The sequence below is a fragment of the Primulina tabacum genome, chromosome 8 (assembly GCF_025594145.1).
Source record: "Primulina tabacum isolate GXHZ01 chromosome 8, ASM2559414v2, whole genome shotgun sequence".
In the NCBI taxonomy this organism is placed as follows: Eukaryota; Viridiplantae; Streptophyta; class Magnoliopsida; order Lamiales; family Gesneriaceae; genus Primulina; species Primulina tabacum.
Genome location: NC_134557.1, coordinates 17,359,099 through 17,367,346, shown reverse-complemented (window position 1 = coordinate 17,367,346; position 8,248 = coordinate 17,359,099). Strand labels below are relative to the sequence as shown.

The following is an 8,248-nucleotide window of genomic DNA, read 5'->3' as shown; positions in this document are numbered from 1 at the left end:
TTAAAATTTACCCATTAAAGATTCAAACAATTAAAATTAAAAAGAAACAAAAACAAAAACAAAACAAAAAGACATTGTAGTGGACTTGTAATTACCTTAGCTTCCCTGTGGATACGATATTCGGACTCACCGAATTATAATACACTTGGACAACCTGCTTTTGGGAGTGCAACAATCAAAGTCGCAACAAGTTTTTGGCGCCGTTGCCAGGGAAGTATAATTTAATTTCAAGTCTATTTAATTTTGTTTATAGTTTATTTTTCTTTATTTAAATTTTTATTGCTTTTGTGTGTTTTTATTTTTTTTTTGCATTTGAATTTGCATGAGCATTTGGTCACGTACACTTAGTGGTAGACTCATTCGAAATAACCCTTTATTTTTACAAAACATGGCAGAAGAACCCATCCAAGAAAATGAAGATGAAATTCAATCTCAACATGATCATGATAGACGAAGAACACTTAGAGATCACATGAATCCTACACGTACTAGTGCACCTTCATGTCTAGTTTTTCCTCCTGATGCATCTCATTTCAATTTTGAGCCTGGTATTATCCAACTTTTACCCAATTTTCATGGCTTAGATTATGAAAATCCATACATGCATTTACGAGAGTTTGAAGAAGTGTGCAACACATATAATGATCTAAATTGTAGCATGAACACCATTCGACTTAAGCTTTTTCCTTTTTCTTTAAAAGATAAAGCTAAAACTTGGCTACAAAATCTTAGATCGGGATCCATTCGAACTTGGGATGAATTGCAACAACAATTTTTGAAAAAGTTTTTTCCATCTCATAGAACAAATTCTTTCAAAAGGCAAATCATTACTTTCACTCAAAAACAAGGAGAAACTTTTTATCAGTGTTGGGATAGATACAAAGAATTGCTTAATCTTTGTCCACATCATGATTTTGAAATTTGGAGAGTTGTTTCTCAATTTTATGAATGCTTAACACCTAAAGATAGACAAATGGTTGAATTTATGTGTAATGGAACATTTGAAGATAAAGATCCAAATGAGGCAATTGAGTATCTCGATTCATTAGCTGAAAATGCTCAAAATTGGGACACTATAGGTACAATCGAACCATCAAACAAGATTCAATCTCCTACATCTAGTGGAGGTATGTACACTCTCAAAGATGAACATGATCTTCAAGCTAGATTTACCTCTTTGGCAAGAAAAGTTGAGGCACTTGAATTGAAAAAGAATGGTCAATTAAAATCTGTTCAAGAAATTGTGTGTCACATCTGTGATACAAGTGATCATTTTACAAAAGATTGTCCCACTTTGCCCTCTTTTAAAGAATGTCTCCATGAACAAGCCAATGTTTTGAACAATTTCAAAAGGCCAAATTTTGAACCATTTTCTCAAAATTACAATCCACGTTGGCGAAATCATCCAAATTTTAGTTGGAGGAATGATAATGCTGCACAATTTTCACAACCACATTTCCAAAATCAACAAAATTTTCAAAATTATGCACCTTATGTTCCTCCACCTAAAAGAAATTTGGAAGATACATTGAATTCTTTCATTGCAAAGCAAGAGTCTATCAATACTCAAACTGCTCAAACCATGACAGATTTGAAAGATACTCTTGCTAAATTTGCATCTGCACTTAATGTTCATGAAAAAGGTAAATTTCCTTCACAACCTCTGCCTAATCCCAAGGATCATCATTCACAAACTGGAACTTCTGGAACTCAATCGATGGATCAGGTAAAATCTGTTATTACCCTTCGAAGTGGTAAGGTTGTGGAAAAATCCATTCTTGAACCTTGTGAAGATGATGATAAATCAACTCCAAAGGGTAAGGAAGTGGAACCCATAACTTGCGAAGAGGAGGTTCAACAGACAGTGTCACCACCATTCTCTCATGCATTGAAAAATACAAAAAAATCAAATTTGAATTCTGATATATATGATATTTTTAAACAAGTAAAAGTTAATATTCCTTTATTAGATGCAATAAAACAGGTACCATCATATGCCAAATTTTTGAAAGACTTGTGCACTGTGAAAAGAAAATTGAATGTGAAAAAGAAAGCATTTTTAGCCGAACAAGTAAGTGCAATCATTCAAAATAATAATGCTTTGAAATACAAAGACCCTGGTTGTCCTACTATTTCATGTATTATTGGAGAACGAAAGATTAAAAAAGCCTTGATTGATCTTGGAGCTAGTGTGAATTTACTTCCATATTCAGTTTATCAAGAACTCAATCTAGGCGAGTTAAAATCAACTTCGGTAACACTTTTACTTGCCGATAGATCTGTTAAAGTGCCAAGAGGTATGATAGGAGACGTATTGGTCCAAGTTTATAACTTTGTATATCCTGTCGATTTCATAGTTTTAGATACACAACCTATCGAAGCTTGTAATGCAATTCCTGTAATTCTGGGTCGTCCATTTTTAGCAACTTCTAATGCCCTTATAAATTGCAGGAATGGAATAATGAAGTTTTCATTTGGTAACATGACCTTGGAACTCAATGTTTTTAATCTTTGTAAGCCACCACATGACAAAGGAGATGAAAGTGAAGATGAAAATCTTATTGAAACTCTTGTGGAAGAAAACATTCAAGAAGGGAGTATTCGTGATCAATTAGATATTTGTTCAATTGAAACTGTTAAAGAAAATATTGAAATTGATCTTGATGATTTTATCAGGTATCACTCATTACCAGGATCAGAAAAAGAATTTGAGGCAAAATATGAGAACAAAGACGAACCACCCATATTGGAGTTAAAACCCTTGCCAGAAGAATTGAAGTATGCATTTCTTGGAGAAGATGAAACATATCCGGTGGTAATTTCTTCCAAACTAGAAAGTGATCAAGAAGGTAAATTAGTTGATATGCTTAAAAGACATAAAAATGCAATTGGTTGGACACTAAAAGATCTCAAGGGAATTAATCCACTAATTTGCACAACAAAATTCACTTAGAAGAAAATGCTAAAAACATCTCAACAACCACAAAGGAGATTAAATCCACACATGAAAGATGTTGTGAAAACTGAAGTTCTCTTGTGAAACTGAAGTTCTCAACTTGATGTTGGGATTATCTACCCTATTTCTGATAGTAAGTGGGTAATGCCCAACACAAGTAGTTCCAAAAAAATCTGGCATCACAGTGATAAAAAATGAAAAAGGTGAATTGTCAACAAGTCGAGTCCCATCTAGTTGGCGGATGTGTATTGATTATAGAAAATTAAATGACGCCACTAGAAAAGATCATTTTTCATTACCATTTTTGGATCAAATTTTAGAAAGAGTAGCAGGTCATCCATACTACTGTTTTCTTGATGGATATTCAGGTTATTATCAAATTCCCATTGCACTCGAAGATCAAGAAAAAACTACATTCACATGTCCTTTTGGAACATTTGCATTCAGAAGGATGCCATTTGGTTTATGCAATGCCCCAGCAACATTTCAAAGATGTACTGCTAAGCATTTTTTGCGACATGGTTGAAAATTGTTTGGAAATTTTCATGGATGATTTAACTGTCTTTGGGAATACATTTGATAATTGTCTTGAAAATTTGGAAAAAGTTTTAAAAACATGCGAGGAAAAAGGTCTTATTTTAAATTGGGAAAAATGTCTTTACATGATTACTTCTGGGATTATTTTGGGACATGTCGTGTCATCTCATGGAATTGAAGTTGATAAAGCAAAAGTTGATGTCATTGCCAATTTACCCCCTCCAAAAACCATTAAAGAATTTCACTCATTTTTGGGACATGCTGGATTTTATCGGAGGTTTATAAAGGACTTTAGTTTAATCTCTAAACCCATTTGTAACCTCTTAACAAAAGACACTGCATTTGAGTGGACTCAAGAATGTCAAAATGCTTTTGATAAAATTATTCGACATTTAACATCAGCTCCTATCATGCAACCTCCTGACTGGTCTTTACCATTTGAAATCATGTGCGATGCGAGTGATTATGCAGTCGGTGCAGTACTGGGTCAAAGAAGAAACGGTAAGCCTTATGTGATATATTATGCAAGTAGAACTTTAAACAATGCTCAAATGAATTACTCCACAACTGAAAAAGAACTACTTGCTGTAATATTTGCATTAGATAAATTTCGTTCTTATTAGATTGGATCAACGACTATTGTGTTTACTGATCATTCTGCTATTAGATATTTGTTGACCAAACAGGATGCAAAGCCACGACTGATACGATGGATTTTGTTACTCCAAGAATTTGACATTGTGATCAAAGATAAAAAAGGAACCGAGAATGTCGTAGCTGATCATTTATCGAGACTAGTAACATGATCATCTTGTGAAATGACACCAATTAACGATAATTTTCCTGATGAACATCTATTTTCAGTTACTACTACACCTTGGTTTGCTAACATAGTAAATTTTCTTGTGACATGAAAAATGCCACCGCAATGGAGTTCCCAAGATAAAAGAAAATTTTTGAATGAGGTAAAAAACTTTTATTGGGATGATCCGTATCTGTTCAAGTATTGTCCAGATCAAATTTTTCGACGTTGCATACCCGACAATGAGGTAAGTAGTGTCATTAAATTTTGTCATTCAGAAGCATGCGGAGGACATTTTTCTTCAAAGAAAACGGCTGCAAAAATCTTGCAGTGTGGATTTTATTGGCCCACTTTGTTTAAAGACACCCACGAAATCTGCAAGATCTGTGAAAATTGTCGAAAATTGGGTGCGATTTCAAAAAGAAACATGATGCCTTTGAATCCTATCATTGAAATTGAAATCTTTGACTGTTGGGAAATTGATTTTATGGGACCTTTTCCATCGTCGTTTGGATACTTGTATATTTTAGTTGCAGTTGATTATGTTTCCAAATGGATAGAGGCAATTCCATGTCGAAAAAATGATCATAAAATCGTCATCAAATTTTTAAAAGAAAATATTTTTAGTGGATTTAGAATTCCTCGAGCCATGATAAGTGATGGGGGAACTCACTTTGTTAATAAACCATTTGCTTCATTAATGAAAAAATATGGTATTACTCATAAAGTAACTACTCCTTATCATCCTCAAACAAATGGACAAGTTGAATTAGCTAATAGGGAGATAAAGCAAATTTTGGAAAAAACTGTTAACTCAAATAGAAAAGATTGGTCTCTACGACTTAATGATGCACTTTGGGCATATCGAACAGCTTTTAAAACATCATTGAATATGTCTCCCTATAGGTTGGTTTATGGAAAACATTGTCATTTGCCTGTGGAATTGGAACATAAAGCCTATTTGGCGATCAAAACTTTTAATTAAAGCATGGATGATTGCAACAAATTGCGCAAATTGCAACTTAATGAACTTGATGAACTCAAAAATGACGCGTTTGAGAATTCAAGGGTTTATAAAGCAAAAATCAAATCATTTCATGATAAAACAATTCTTAGAAAATCTTTTGAGATTGGTAAAAGAGTTTTGCTTTATAATTCTCGACTTCACATATTCCTAGGAAAATTACGATCAAGATGGACAGGCCCATATGTTGTAAAACATGTGTATACTTATGGAGTTGTGGATATTGAAAATCCTAAAAATGGTGATATTTTTAAAGTAAATGGACAAAGGCTTAAACCATTTTTAGAAAATGAAATCTTTCAAGAAGAGTTTATTTCCCTTTCTGATCTTTGATTTTTTTTTGTTGCATTTAAGTTTGTTTGTTTTTATTTCAAGTTTTCTTAATATTTTTATTTTCCCGGTTAAAGGGCGGATAACGGTACTCCGTGACTCTCATAGTCGGTTAAATCAGTTTCCCACAATTGCTGATACAAAAATAAAAAAAATAATTTCTTTTCTTTTCAAAATGGATGAAATTCTCTCAAAAATTTGTAAATATTTTCCCTCTGTTTCTGAAAATGTTCTAAGAAAAATTTATGCAGGAAGGTGTGAAAGATTGAGATTGCTAATGCAAAAAGGAATTCCAGAAGATATTCGTCTTGTAATAGAAGCTAAGGTCCGATTAGGAGGAGAAGTTCCACAATCATTGCTCATTCGGTATTTGCCTGGATTAGGAAAAAGCACTTATGCGAAAAAACGAAGGGCCAAAAGTTTAGGGGTTTGTCATAAGTGTGCAAGATGGACTTGTGACAAACGATGCAGATCTTTGGGATGTGTTTCCAATAACAGAGAAGATAAAATTGGTTTCATTAAGAATGGGCTGAGTAAGGAGTCTTTAGATAACATCTTATTGACTCTTGAGACGCATTCTAGTGGACATGTGCATATTGAACTTCTCCGTTTATGGAAAAAATTCCAAGATGAGCGTCATAGTCTTGGGAATCCGACTAAAAAAGACCTTGTTTGCCAATTTATAAGAAAATTGGATGGGAAGCATATCCTCGACTCATAGAAGGCGTTGAAGCCGTTTCTGGACGTAAAACCAGAGGAAAATTGTGAGCCACAATCACACTACTGTTTATATGCATGTGTGTCATTATTGTTTTTACTATTTATTCTGTTTACAGCTGTGACCCATAGTTTTGTCATGATAACATATTACTCCTATAAAATCTCTCATCTTTCTCTCTATTTTCGCAGAAAAAAAAAAGTAAAAACATGGCTGGATCCTCTGCACAAACATTGAAAAATATTTGTGTATTTTGTGGGTCGAGTCCTGGAAAAAATGAAGTGTTTGTAGAAGCAGCGAATAATCTTGGAAAGATATTGGCTGAGAGAAAAATTCACTTGGTATATGGGGGAGGTAATATTGGGTTAATGGGATCTGTTTCAACATCTGCTCATCTTGGAGGTAGTCAGGTTTTGGGTATTATTCCTACAGCTTTAGCTGAAGGAAATATTACAGGTGTTACGATTAGGGAGGAATTAAAAGTTTCTTCTATGTATGAAAGAATCACTCAAATGATTGAAAATTCTGATGCTTTTATTGCACTACCAGGTGGTTTTGGTACATTAGAAGAAATTTTTCACACTGTTTCTTGGGCACAACTTAATATCCATAATAAACCTGTGAGCTTGTTGAATATCAATAATTATTTTGACAGTTTGTTGACATTTCTTGATAAAGCTGTGGAACAGAATTTCATTTCAGAAAATTCACGACGGATGCTCATCTGTGCTTCGACTGCCGACCAATTAATTGATGATTTGGAAGCTTTTGTTCATAAGCCTGATCCGATGATAACAAAGATCAATTGGTCGCAATCAAGCAGTAAGAAAAGGAAGTTGGATCATTGATTCAAAAGTCGTGGATTGGTTTGCGTTTGTTTCAGTTTGTTATCTTCAATAAAATTCCAGGTGATATCTCTTTCATTACGTACTCTTTATTAATAGTTATTTTGACATTAGGGACAATGTCATATTCTGATTGGGGGGAGAACAAACTTATAAAAAAAAATAAAAAAAAAATAAATAAAAAAAATAATATATATTATTTTAAAATAAAATCATGTTTATTGTTTGTATCTTAGTAATTTTTGCAAAAATTGTCATACATTACTTGTTTGAAAGATTTAAATTAGAACATGCATTAATCTATTTAAGAATGTTTAAATTTTTATTTGAAAAAAAAGTCAATTTTAATATTCTGATCAATATAAAAATATGATTTATGAAATCTTTTTGAGTGATTAACCATTGTGATAATATCAGGTATTAAAGTATATGGCCCAAGATATACCTTATAAGAGTGCCTATAATTTTAAACTCACACATATTTTGTGAGTGAGTGGAGAGGACTGAGAAAACAGCTTTCGAGCCTTTATTGATCATGAGAGAGACTATCTATTGTTTAGATCTTGAGTTCTTATTTTGAAGAAAAAAAAATGATATTTCCTGAAAAAAAAAGGGAGAAAAATACAAAAAGAAAGATATTGAATATCAATGTAATTTTTAAGTTATATGCTACGACCCATATATCTCTCATAAACTTAGTCTGATTCCATGATGTTATGCAAATAAAAAATAAAAAAATAAAATAAAAAATAAAAAAATATCTGGAAAAAATATATAATAAGAACAACTAGATTTTGAATCAATGGATTTTCTATCTTTTGATTAGTTTGGCTCGTTTGTCTGTCTGCATTCTGTAAACCATTTTTCTGAGCATTTATCTGTATTCCAACTTCATGAGAGAAATCGTTGCCATAAATTGAAACATTTATTAACCTGTGAGGATATGGAGTTGAGACTCTTACTAGGAATTTCTGAAGGCCGTGTACATTTAACTACCTGAAATAAGCTTTGAATTGATCATCTCAAATTATTTCAT

The 8,248-nt window shown here is 32.7% G+C and overlaps 1 non-coding gene across 1 annotated transcript; it reads right to left on the bottom strand.

Annotated features, from left to right (window-relative positions):
- Positions 1–808: 808 nt before the first annotated feature.
- On the bottom strand, positions 809–915 carry LOC142554890 (small nucleolar RNA R71). The gene has a single exon (XR_012822255.1). It is a non-coding gene; the product is annotated as a small nucleolar RNA R71 (small nucleolar RNA).
- Between the last annotated feature and the right edge of the window lie 7,333 nt (positions 916–8,248).